Genomic DNA, 14,072 nt, shown 5'->3' on the forward strand with positions numbered 1-14,072 from the left:
ACAGCAAAAAACTGGAAACAACCCAGAAGTCCTTCTCTGGCTGAATGGTTAAATAAATCTGGTGCATTCACACCTACAGAATACCACCAAGCAATAAAAAGGAGTTAATCATTGATACATGCAACAACTTGAATGGATCTTGAGGGAATTATGGTGAGTGAAAAGAGATAATTCCAAAAGGTCACATGCAGTGTGGTTCCACTTATATAACATTCTAGAGATGATAAAATTAGAGATGGAGAATAGATTAGCGGTTACCGGGGGACAGGGATGAGGGAATAGAATAGATGTGAACCAGACATGCAAACACACATGCACACACGGATGTATGTGCAAAAAGTGGGAAAAACAGCATAAAGTCTAGTTAACACTGTTGTAACCATGTCAGGTTCCTAGTTTTGATATTTTGCTACAAGATATTTTAGTACTTACTATATAAGATGTCACCATTGAGAGAAGTTAGGTGATGGTATATGAGACTCTATCTACCATTTCTGCAATCTTCCGTGAATCTATAAATATTTCCAAGTAAAAGCTAAGAAAGCTGATGATAACATTGATCTTATTTCTTATCTATCTCAAGTGGCGCTCTCATCTACATCTGTTTCACCCTTACAAACTTGTGGCTTTGCGGACTGATGCGAGCTTCGGGGTTAGGGCTTGGTTACCTAACCCGAGGGGTAAACTTCTTTTCTCCTGACCACAGTGCATAGCAATACCTTAGCCACAAGGACTGATTCAGGAGTTGACTTGTGGTCCTTGATAGATCGACAAATTTTATGGAGTTAGTGTTGAAAATAATACATCATTTTAGTCTATATTGGAACACACTTCATCCACACAATGTTTAAGTCATATGTTTTATCTCTTCTCTGTAATAGTACTATAATATATTAACTACTCAATTTCCTTGAGTCATACCTGTCAATTTGTCAACAGCGAGTGTAGGCTAAAGGTAATGATCCTACTTCAAGATAAGACGAGCATAAGAGAACTATGGAATCAAAGACATGAAATCACTGGTCTCATTGAGTCCTGAGGAATTCTGACATCATCTCCATTTCTTTCAAGACTGAAGTTCCTATGTGTTTTTCTCAATTTTCCAAGTTAATCTTATATTTTTCAATAGGCTCTACTTCAGAGATCTTGAATGCAGCACTCCCTGTTTTTGCAAATGGAATCTGTGCTGTAGTGGATGTTGTCAAGTGTAACTGAGATTCCCCTTCAGAGATGAGGCATTTATTACCCCTAATGCCAGGAGTTTGGCTCCTCACAGACCACAGATGTGTTCTTAGACTAAGAAAGCTACTCACCTTGTATTCGTTGCCTATAGGAAGCCCTCGCTCAAATGACTGATCAATGCAGTGAGAATACAAAGATATGACCTGTATACAGTGTAAACCTGAATAAAGAGGGGACATCTTCACTTTAAAGATCCCGGTGCAACTGGTGGTCTTTGCTGGTTCAACTGTGTGGCAGTTGAAATTTTCTCCCAACCCAATCCATCCTTGCTTGCTCTTCCACAGATGTTCTCCAAAGTACACCACAATAAATCTCCTGCATGCTAATCATAGAGTTTTCGAATCTGTTTCCCTGGGAACCTGAACCACAACAGTTGCTATCACGAGTGGTCCAAGGAAGCAGACTCAAAAATGGAATTATGGCGCTGAATCACCTGCTGGCCAGCTGGCAGTGAAGAGCCCGTCAGTGGTAGGTAGAATACATATAGTCTCTATCACTCAGCAACAATACAATTCTTAAAACCTTTACTGGTAGTGAACTGGGCTGGGGCACCAATGGATAGGATTACTCTGATGGGTACAATATGACAGGCATTTGAGAGTTTGAGAGAAGTAAAATTATAAAGACTACGGAATTGGATGGCTGCTGCTGCGTGCAATTGGTGCATTGGATAAAGACATCGAATGACTGAAGGTAATTAATTATCAATTAAAGTCTTGATGTAAAAGTCAAAGGGCCTCCTTGGCAGCATATATGAAAAGTTTCATCTCCTGCAGCTGGAGAATAGCAAAAAAGTGATATTCAGACCCAGGACTTTATTATAAGGGTAGTAGAAACCCATAGACTGTTGAATTCTCAACTTCATTAAGTCCGCTACACCAAGTTCAGAGCCTGAATTGAGAAGGCTTGGACCCCAAGACATAGGATGAGAACATTTGGGTCAGAAAGATTGAATCCCCAGAGGACCTTGAACTCTTGAGCCAGCCAAAGTGGCCCACTCCTTTGTGTTAAATGAGGGCTACCCCTCATTTGAAGACAGATGCAGTATCTCCCATAAAATGTTACTTCACTTCCCTTTTTGGCCCCCAGACCAATAATAAGTAGGGTTAAGTCACAATTTAACTGAGCTGGGGTTGTGCTGGCCCTCCTGGGAGGAAACAGGGACTATCCCCCGAAGGAGCTACAGAACTTTTCCAACGTACTGCAGTGGGCACTGAGGAGGCACCTATGGGACTGAATCCTGAGAGTGCTGGATCAAGCAGGGCTGGAAATGAAGTTGGATAAGAGTTTATTGACATGGATATGGAAACACTTCCTCATGATACAGGACTTAACACCTTGGCAAGGATTTGGGGAGAGAGTGTTATCTTCCTGGGATGGCTCTTGGAAACATGGTGAAAGTGAAAGACCACAACTGGAATTAGAAATACTGGAACTGCTTGGGCAGACAGTGGAAGAAGGGATCGAAAGACTCCGAGAAAGGAGAATGCTAGGGTGGATAGAACATACACGGTCATAAAAACAACAGCCATGGGGTCTGCTCTGTGGTCTAGTGGTTAAGTTTGGTGCTCTCTGCTTTGATGGCCTGGGTTTGTGGGTTCAGATTCTGGGCACAGACCTCCACTACTTGCCAGCCATGCTGTGGAAGCGACCCACATACAAAGTAGAGTAAGATTGGTACAGATGTTAGCTCAGGGCTAATCTTCCTCAGCAAAAACAAACAAACAAACAAACAAAAACAGCCAAATATCTTCTGAAGAAAAGCCTGGAGGATACTCCATTTATCAAAGCAATTATCTATAAGCTAGTGAAAGGGCACCAGCATCTTTAAAAGCCCAGTGGTGGCTATCCTTTCTAGGCCAGAGCTGACCTTAGGAAATGCTGTTATAGGACTGGGCTCCCTGACAGAAATGAGTATGATAGGATCCCAAAATTATAGAGGTCATGTGGTATTTAACCATCAGAAATGAGGGAGATACAGTTATTATAATAAGTATCAAAGTTGGAGAGGCAGCAGCTTTGGAAATGGCCAGTTTCTCCATCTATACAAATATGCAGAATAAGGATATGGCTCCACCCATATAATGATAAAATAGATGATCAGAGGAGTACGGGAAGCTGCTTTAAGACTTGGAATCTGAGTTAAGAAAGTGCACATCCCAGGTGGAAAGACTGCAAAACCATGGCAAATATACCATGGTAATGATTCTATAGAATGGCATACACCCACTGTCCCAAGTACCTGTACACCAAAACTACAGTTTTTGAGAACTTGTAAATATACAGTTTGAGTTGACATTAATAATCACGGAAAGTATCCTAATGGCTTCTTTTTAAAAGTAGGGGTGTATAAAATCTTGATTAAAAAATTAAGTCCTGACCCAGTCTGGCTTATTTCCCACCCACTAGATCTAGCTTACAGTGTTTCCTCTTGGTCATTTCCTTCATTTCTGAATATATAATTAAAATAGATGTAATTGGTAGTTGGCAGAATCCCCGGTTGGTTGATTGGCCTGTGAGATTAGAGCTATTTTAGTGGAGAAGGTCAAGTAGAAACATCTTCAACAGTCTCCCTAGATACAGACAGTGAACAAAAACAATAGTGCATCCTGAGGATAAATGGCAGAAAATGTTGCTACCTATAAAGACTTAAAGGATGTGAGGGTGGTTCATCCCTCATACACTCATTTAATTCACCAATCTGGCCCCTGCGAAAAACAGACAAGTCATGGAGAAATGACAGTGGTCTTCCTCAAACTAAACCAAATAGTGGCCCCAATTTTAGCTGCTTTGTCAGATATAGTATCTTTGCCAGAACAAACGAACATGGCTTCAAGTTCACTGCATGTGGACCTTGATCTAGTGAATACACTCTTTTCCAGCACCATAATGAAAGAGTCCCAGAAGCAGTTTACACTCAACAGGAATGAACAAGAATGCCCACTTACACTTCACCACAGGGTTATGTTCACTCTACGTACTTCTCTCATAATAGGTTTCAAAACGACCTGGATTGTCGAGCCATCTCATAGAACATTGCATCCATCCATTACATTGGCAACATCATGTTAATCCAACTGAATGAGCAATAAATCACAAATCTGTGGAATCCATAGTAAAACACACGCTTCAAGGTGTGAAAGATAAACGAACCTCCACTGAGATTTAGAAGCTTGACACATAGTGAAGTTTTTAGGTGTCTAGTGGTCTAGAGCATGGGAAGACATTCCAATACACGTAAAGGGCAATTTATTGCGTCTTTCATCTCCCACTACTCTTTAGGTACTGGAGACAACATGACTCACACTTGGTAATACTGCTCCAGGCCACATACTGGATGACACAAAAAGCTTTGAGAGGGCCGAGAGCAGGAAAAGTCTGTGGATCAGGTCCAGACTATGGTTCAAGTATTCCTTCCACTTGGACCATGTGCTCCAACAGACCCTGTCATATTAGAGATATTTGTGGAGGGAAAGGATACCAATAGGAGAATCCTACCCTCCAATGGAAGAACCACAATGTGGGCCTCTGTGGTCCTTGACCAAGGCCATGCTGTCTGAATCAGCAAATTAGGCACTATTTGAAGAAAAACAGGTCTTGGCATAACATAGGGTGCTGGTAGAGGTGGAACACACTGACCATGGATACCAAGTGACCACACAGCCAAAGCTCCCCATCATGAGCTGGGTTATACCAGCCCCATCATGTCATAAGGTCAGAGGGTCCAGAAGTAATACTTCTGATATGTAAATTATCTACCCATAATCAGGCATAAGAAGAGTCAAAGGCGCAAATATGTTGCATGAGCAGATGGCCCTAAATCTCATGTTATCTCAAGGGTGACCCTGAAAGATGGCAGTGAGAGAAAATCCTCTCAATAGTCAGAGATTTTGGCAGTACAATGGATCATCCACTTTGTGTGGAAAAAGATTGGCTCAGCGTAAGAATATATGCAGTCTCATGGGCAGATGAATGACTTAGCTTTCTGGTTATGGGCCTGGAAGGGGAAATATTAGAAAACTGGGGGATACAGAGATCTGGATAAGAGGCATGTAGATGGAGCTATGGAAGTAGGCACAAAGTATAAAGGTGTTTGTCTCACACGTTAATGCCCACCATAGAGCATCCACTGGATAAAAGGTACTAAACAACAAGTAAACAGAGTGATTCAGCCAACTGATTTCCACCATCCTTTGTCATTGATCATCTCAAGGCCAGTATAATGGGCTCATGAACAGAGCAATGATGGGGGTGAGACGGCAAGTAGCATGGACCATATAGTATTTTTTTGCCCACCCAACAAGTCCAATCTGGCCCTCCAGCTTCAAATATCCAATTTATCAGAAACAGAGACAGTGCTCAGGCCCTAATATAGTACCGTCTTTTGAGGAGACCAATCAGCCACTTGTATGCAAGTTCATTTCATTGGAGGCTTTGCGTCCTGGCATGGGAAACAATTCATCTGGATGGAATCAACATACATTCTGGTTATGGGCTTGCATTTCCTGCTCTCCAAAGCTCAGCAAGTACTCTACTTAAAAACTTATAGAGTTTTTAAAGCACTGACACAGAATCCCACATACACCCAATTAGACTAAGAGATCCACTTTATAGCAAAGGCAACAGGCACATGATCTTGGGATCTACTGGTCCTGTCACATACTGTACCACCCCAAAACTGCTGCTCTGATAGAGTAATGGAAGAGCCATTTGAATGTGCATCTAAGGCTCTAGCTCGGGGATAGTACCATACAAGGATGGAGTGCTTTATTCCAGAATGCCATATATACCCTACATTAGTGATGATAATATGGTGCTATGCTTCCCATAATCAGAATATGAGTCCAGAGAGCAAGGAGTAGAAGGGATGCCCACTTACCATCACTTCCAGAGGCCCTCATTGGGAATTCGTGCTTCTTGTGCCCATGTCTAGGCTTTGATGGGTCCAGAGGTCCACAAAGAAGGAAGACTTTGTCCTAGAAACATAGAAATATTCTCATTAAACTTTAAGTTATGGGTGCCTTTTGGTCACTTCTGACTCCTTTTGCCAAGAAACCAGAAGGCAAAGAAAGGAGTCTATGCTAGCAGGCATAATTGACTCTGATCATCAGGAGAAAGTTCCACCACGGGGCTCAAGGAATACTGTGACATGTCTGACACTCAGACGATTTGCTGGAGTGTCTCTTGGTACTTTCCTGTCCATTTGTAATTGTAAATTGACGGGATCATTAACCACAGCCTGAGAAAGGTATGGTGATCAAGAGACTAGAACTTTTACGGATAATGATCTAAATCATCCCATGGGATCAGCTACTAGACAAGCAGGAGTGCTCACCAAGGGTGATGAAAACAAAATAGTAGAAGAAGGAGATGGTACTGGTTATAGCCTCTAGACTAGTTGCACCAGCTTTTCACTAACCCTACACTTGTAGTTTTCCTCGAAATGGAGACTAACCAGGATCCTGGAAGAGCTGTTCCCAAATGGAGTAAACGTACTATATGAAGGTAGTGGATTCAAGCAGCAAGAGGAGTGGATGCTGGGGTACCTCTCAAATCTCAATTTTGGGCTGTGGTGCACGCTTCCCTGACTACAGGGAGTGGTGGCTACTGATGGCTCACAGCTTCAGCTCCTTCTCGGAATGGCTGTTGGCCTAAGGGATCTGCCTCATCCTCAGTTGTGCCCCCTCCTTGGGGGCCTCAGGTTCAGTAACTGTCCAATGTAGGCACATGGGGGCCTGATCCCCTTGCCGCCACTCGTGACATTTCTGAAGGGCCTTGTTAGTTTCGGAGCTCCCTATGGGATTGGCCGAAACTGCTGTGACCACTCTCTCCATCACAGTTCAACTTTTCACTCTGTCTAATCCTTCTTCCCTTGTTCTCTCCAAGGTGTCAATCCTGTGAACACCCCACAATAAACACCTCCGCACAAATATCAGAATCTTGCAGGCTGTTTCCTGGGGAGCCTGACCCATAGCACACATGCGTTCCACTTCCTAAAGTCTCATGCACATTCACTCCTATCAGCCCATCCACTCCTCTTTGTGAATGGAAGGGCAGCTGACCAGCCTGGCTCCAGGATCTGTCACCCGGATGAAACCCTCATTCATAGGCTGCTTTGCCCTCTTCTCCTTCCACAACGTTGACTGTGTTATGTCTACCCTGGAAAACTTTCACTTTCTCTAGCAGGATATTGAATGAGGACTGGCTTGTTTGGACTGGCCTGACACGTGACATTGTTGGCTACACTCTCCTTCCACAACCCATCATCCTTGGCTTCAAGACAGTAAACAATTTTGGAGCTCTTTCAGTCTCCCTGGCTCCCCCTTTCTGGATTTATTCAATAATTTCTCTCTCTTCATCTGTAGGTGGCACATATCTTATCACCTGGTCTCCAGCTATGCTATTTCATAGAGCTCATTCACCCCCAGGGATTCAACTCTTGTATTCACACAAATGACTTCCGCGCTTCCAGCCATCTCCTCGCCCAGCCTTGAGTTCCACGTTTCCAATGGCCAATGACCACGACCCACCATCACCTAAAAGATAAAGTGTCTAACACTAAACTAATTATAAACTTCCTACCAAAACTAGTTTTTTTTCCCCTGAGACCCTTATTTGAGAATCTTCTTAATGGAAATATTCCCAATCCCATATAGTTACCTTTCCTTTACTCATTTACTCATTCACTTATATTCTTCCTAAGTAAATCTTCAATAAGCACCCATTAAGTGTCAAGCAATGTCCTAGAAATCAGAGTGCAGACAGAATCTCTGCCATTATAAAGATAACAAATTAGCGAAAATGAATAAATATATCAGTGTTAATTACAGTTATTAAAAGTAGTATGGATGCGAGGTAATACACAAGACTCTAACCTGGTTTGTATTTTAAGACTGCCCCTAAATGAATAAGAAATAGCTAGACAAAGAAAGAGAGACCAGGGAACTTCTGGAAAGGCTTTCATGTGAGAAAGATGCTAGAATGTTGGAGGAACTGAATTAAGGCTGGTCTGTCTAGACTGGCACTGTCCACAAGGACTCTATGCCTTGATGGAAACATTCTATACCTGCACCATCCAGGACAGTAGCCACCAGCTAAGCGTGGTTTGCTAAGTAATTGAAATGTGGCTAGTGCAACTGAGGAACTAAATCTTTAATTTTGTTTAATTTTAATTAAATTTAGATAGGCACATGTGACAAGTGGCTACTGTATCGGACACCAAAGATATAGATATTGAACATTAACATAATCACAGAAAGTTCTATTGGGCATTGCCTCTCTAAAGAAGAATGAGAGTGAAATGAGACTGGGGGCATAGTTAGGGCCAGATCCTGTGAGGGCCTTGTAGGGTCATAAGAATTCTGGGCTTTATAAAAAAGGGCGGGGAGATCACAGAAGAGTTTTAGGCAGGGACGACACAGTCACCTTGCATTGTACGGCTATTACTCTGTGCCTCATGATCAGTGGTTTGAGCTGCAGAAGTGGGTGGACCAAGTAGATGGGTTAATAAAATGGGTCATATGTTTAGTGAAGCAGACTGAGGCAGCGAGCAGCAAAATGGGCTCAGAAGTTCATCAGAGAATGGACCATACTTGGATAATTGGTCAACATTTCAGTCATAATCACCACTGTCTTTGACTGACGACGACTTCCGAAGTCTGTGATTGCTTTGCTTCTCTTTGATTCACAATTACTAGGATTGAGACTCATCAGATTCACTGTGACTCTTCAATCATTTCCATAGTCACTGATTCCCCATTGCTCACGTATGAGGCTTGGCACCAAACTCTTGAGTTTCCACAGTGAATCAGGCAGATGAGGAAGTTGACCAACCTCTTCAGGCTGTCTGGCCACGTTCAGGAAGAGGAAGGAAAACAATCTGTCAAAAGCAAACTTGGGTTTATTATGGTTTCTTCTGTCCTCTGGCCTTTGTGCTTGCTCCAGCAGCCCCTTTTGTCTGGCTTAGCCTAGGGCCCGTCCTAAGCCCTCGGCTCCTTCGCTCCCCTGGGTCATGAGCAATAGCCTGGTATTGGCCCTGCTGTGGGCAGCCTCCAGCATCCAGGTGTATCCTGTGTTCAGGTGACCTTCTTAGCATGGTCCTATACTCCAGATGAAAGCTGCCATTTTTGGAAAACTGCACCTTTTGTCTATGATCCACAATTTCCCAAAATATCTACATGGGCGGTGTTTTTCTCTCTCCCTTGTTACTCCATTTTTCCATGCTTTCTGCCTCAAATTTTAATATTTTTCTAATTGTTAACTTTAATTATAACAATGTGATTATATCCTAAAATAACTACTGGATATCAGAATCTAACATTGATACTTTTAGGATAGATATATCTCCTGAAGTTGAAAGATACTTAAATTATAATAATATATTTGGTAGAATATTTACTTTCATCAAGAAAAATTCTCAAACTAACTGTGAGTCTAAACTACAAAAGCCAAAATATTATTTTCTTGGTAATATTTTCAAACCCAGCAACTGAAAAATACAGTAGAATTTACTTAAATATCAATATTTCCAAGAAAGGAAGTGACATAGGTTTTTCTCTCATGTATTTGTAATAAAAGAATAAACTTGTTTTTCTCAGACTAGGAGATAAAGCTCCACTGTTGTGATTCAAATATTTTCTAGGAACCATAAAGAAGACTAGAGAGGAATTTTCCTCTTTGATCATTCTCACACAGGACTCAATGAAAGTAGAATCATTTGTTGAACACCAAATGTTGATAAATGTGACCAATTTGACAAAAGACACGTTGACTTGATCCACTGAAAATTCAAATGATATCATGTCCCAGTGCCACTTGCTCAAGACAAGAAGTTGGGGTGCTATGTGTAGTGGGGCTGCTAGGCACCATCATTTTACCTCCTACATTTTACCAGGAGCAGAACCTATAACGGGTAGGAACACTTAAATGGTAACTTTGACAAATTGCTGGAGGATGAATGCGGATTAGTATGAGAAGGAGAAACTCCTGGAAGTTGCAGTCTTAGGGGGACTCCCCACGATTCATCAGCTTTACCTTTAGGAACCCCCAAGTTCCTCACAGTGAGGAGCCAAGAAAAGTCCTCTCTCGGCTCTAGAAGGAGGAGGGGGGAGTAAGCATTTTGAAATACACCCTGAGTGCTCCTCATCACAAAGAGCTACTCTCCAGGGAAAGCATTTTACCCTAGACTTATTTCATTTAGGAAGGAGGATATCTATCTAACTGCAGAACCTCCCAGCCTTGTGTGGCACTTAAGGGATGGCAAGAAGCTAAGAAACGTTTGTGATGGTCACAGCCCAGGGAAACAGGCCAGTGAAAGACTGAGATTGAATCATAAGATTACAGCGCACTCCCCACCCCCACAATTTATCACCAAATTAATAGAGTCCCAGTATAATAAGGGTGGATTACAGCTGCAAGAGCTGCCAGGAATGTAGGTTGTTTAAGGAGGAGTTCCTAGGGAAGCCCAGAGACAAGAGAGGAGACAAAAACAGGGACCTTCAAGGAATTTCAAACCTCTGACAGCTGCAGCTACAGAAAATATTAAACACAGCCCAACTCCTAGCCAGATTAACACAAAAATCTCACACTAAAAATGTTTTACCTTGGTTTCTATTACCAAATATGTCATATCTGGCTTTTAACTAAAAGTTGTAAAGCATACTAAAAGGCAAGAAAAACACATCCAGAAGAGACAAAGCCAACATCAGAGCCAGATTCAGACATGACGCAGACTTTGGAATTCACCGAGAATTGAAAATAGCCACGGTCAATATGTGAAGAGCCCAGTGGCAGAAGAAGCCCAGGTGCAAGAACAGATGGGTAGCAAGCAGAGGGATAAAACTCTAAGAAAGACTCAGAAGGAAATACCAGACATTAAAAATACTGTAACAGAAATGAAGAATGCTTTGAGAGGCTTGTTAGTAAACAACATGGGGCCAAGCAGAGAGCCAGAGAGCTTGAAGATATATCAGAAGAAACTTCCCAAAGTGAAATGTGAAGATGAAAAGGATGAAAAAAATCAGAACAGATTATTCAAAAACTGTGAAACAATTTCAAAAGGTACAGCATATGCATAAATACCAGAAGGACAAGAACGCGAGAGCAGAGGAGAAGAAATTTTCCAAAATTAATGACAGACATCAAACCACAGATCTAAGAGGCTCAGAGAAGACCAAGCAGGGTAAATAACAACAAAAAGCTACACCTAGGCATATAAGATATTCAAACTGTAGAGAACAAAAGACAGAATATCTTGAAAAATGCCGGAGGGAAAAAAACCACTTTACCTATAGAGGAACGAGGAAAGGAATTTCAGCAGACTTCTCGACAGAAACCATGTAAGCAAGAAGACAGTCAAGTGAAGTATTGAATGTGTTGAAAGAAAACCCCACCAATCTAGAACTCTATATCCAGATTAGGATTATCCTTTGAAAGTGAAAGATACGATGCAGATGTGAAATTATCCTTCAAAAGTGAAGAAGAAATAAAAACATTCTCAAACAAAAACTGAGGAAATTCATTTGCAGTAGATCTGTTCTGCATGAAATGGTAAAAGAAATGCTTTGAGAAGATAGAGAACAACATAAGTCAGAAACTAGGGTGTACATAAAGAAAGGAAGAAGATCAGAGGAGGAATACCTGAAAGTAAAACAAAATCTTTTATTTTTATTATTAGTTGATATAAAAGAACCTGCTCAAAATAATAACAGTACACACACATATTGGGTGATTATAGCTTGTGGATAAGTGAAATGAGTGACAGCAATGATTGAACGATGGGAAGGAAGAATCAGGGATATTCTGTTAGAAGGTGCCCGTGACGCACATGAAGCAGGACAATGTTATTTGAACACAGACTTGGATTGGTTGTAAATGCATATGGAAAACTCTACGTCAACCTCCTAACAAACTGAAAAAAAGAATACTTAGTATTATAAACAAGGAGAGAAAGTAAAACCATATAAAATGTTTGATTAAAACCAGAAAAGGCAGAAAAAGAGGGGAAGAAAATCAGAGCAACAAAGAACAAGTGCAGCAAATAGAAAACAGTTACTGATATGGCAGATTTTATCTAACCGTTTGTTGTTGGTGGTGCCGTGGAATGGATTCTGACTCCTAGCACCGCTGCGTACAGAGAACGGAACCCTGACTGGTCTTTCTGCGCCATCCTCTCACCTTCCGCGGCTCTATCAGACAACGTTCTGCTGCTGTTCACAGGGTTTTCAGGGCCAATTTTCTTGGAAGTGGGTGTCCAGGTCCTTCCTCCTTGTCTGTGTTAGTCTGGAAGCTCCAGTGAAACCCGTCCACCGTGGGTGACCCTGATGGTGTTTGGCATCTCGGTGGCATGGCTTTCAGCATCACAGCAACATGCAGCCACCACAGTATGACAACCCACAGACCAGTGATGCAGTTCCCTGTTTGGGAAACAGACCCAGGCACAACAGCGGGAATGCTGAATCTTAACCACTACACCACCAGGGCTGGCTAATCTGACTGTACCAATAATCATTTAAAATGTGAATCGTCTCAATGCAACAAACAAGGACAGAAGATTGTCAGAGTGAATAACAAACAAGACCCAACTATGTTGTCCATAAGAAACTCACATTAAACACAGTCCTTTAGGTTAAAAGTAAGAGGATTAAGGAAGATATACCATGCTAACATTGTTCAAAAGAAAGCTGGAGCAGCCGTATTAATTTCAGACAAAGCAGACTTCAGAGCAGGGTAATTTACCACGGATAAAGAGGGGTCTTACAAGATGATAAAGGGGTCAATTCCCCAAAGAGATATAACAATTCCTAGACCTTATGAGTCTAACATCAGAGCATCAAAATGCACTACGAAAATCCTGATAGAACTTTAGAAGAAACAGACTGACCCATTATTACAGTTGGAGAGTTCAACACCCTTCTTCCAGTAACTGATAGGTCAAGGAGGCATAAAACAAGCAAGGATGTAGTTGACCTGAACAGCACTACCAATCAATTCGATCAAATTGGCATTTATAGAATACTCCATCCAACAACAGCAGAGTACACATTCTTCTCAGGCTCTTATGAAACATTGAATGAGACAGACCATAATCTCAGGCATAAAACACACCTTAATGAATTTAACTTTAAAATCATTCATCTAAGCTTTCACTTTATAAAACTAGAGAAATAACAATTTAAGCCAAAATCAAGTAGAACAAAAGAAATAAAAATTAGAGCAGAAATCAATAAAATAGAAAACAGAAAAACAGTAGAGAAAACCAACAAACCCCAACAATTGATTCTTCGAGAAGATCAATAAAATTGACAAAACTTCTATCCAGGCTAATCAAAAATAAGAAAGAGAGAAAGAGCACAAAAATTACCAATATCCCAAATGAAAGAGTAGCTATTACTACTGATCTCATGAATATTAAAAAAACAGTGAATATTATGAACTCTATGTTCACCAATTTGATAACTTCAATGAAATGGACCAATTCCTTGAAAGTCACAAACTGTCAAAACTCACACAAGGAGAAACAGATAATATGAATAAGCCTGTCCCTATTAAGTAAATTGAATCAATAACTAATAACCTCTCAAATAAAAAGCACCAGGCCCAAATGACTTCATTGGTTAATTCTATCAAATATTTAAGGAAGATACATAAGTTCTTCACAATCTATTCCCGAAAATCGAAGCCAAGGGAATACTTCTTAATTCATTCCTTGAAGCCAGCATTACTCTAGTACCAACACCAGATAAAGGCTATATGAGAAAGGAAAACTACAGACCTCAAGAAAATATTAGCAAATCAAGTCCAATAATGTATAAAAAAATTATACCAAATGA

This window comes from Equus asinus, chromosome 8 (genome assembly GCF_041296235.1).
Source record: "Equus asinus isolate D_3611 breed Donkey chromosome 8, EquAss-T2T_v2, whole genome shotgun sequence".
Classification (NCBI taxonomy): Eukaryota; Metazoa; Chordata; class Mammalia; order Perissodactyla; family Equidae; genus Equus; species Equus asinus.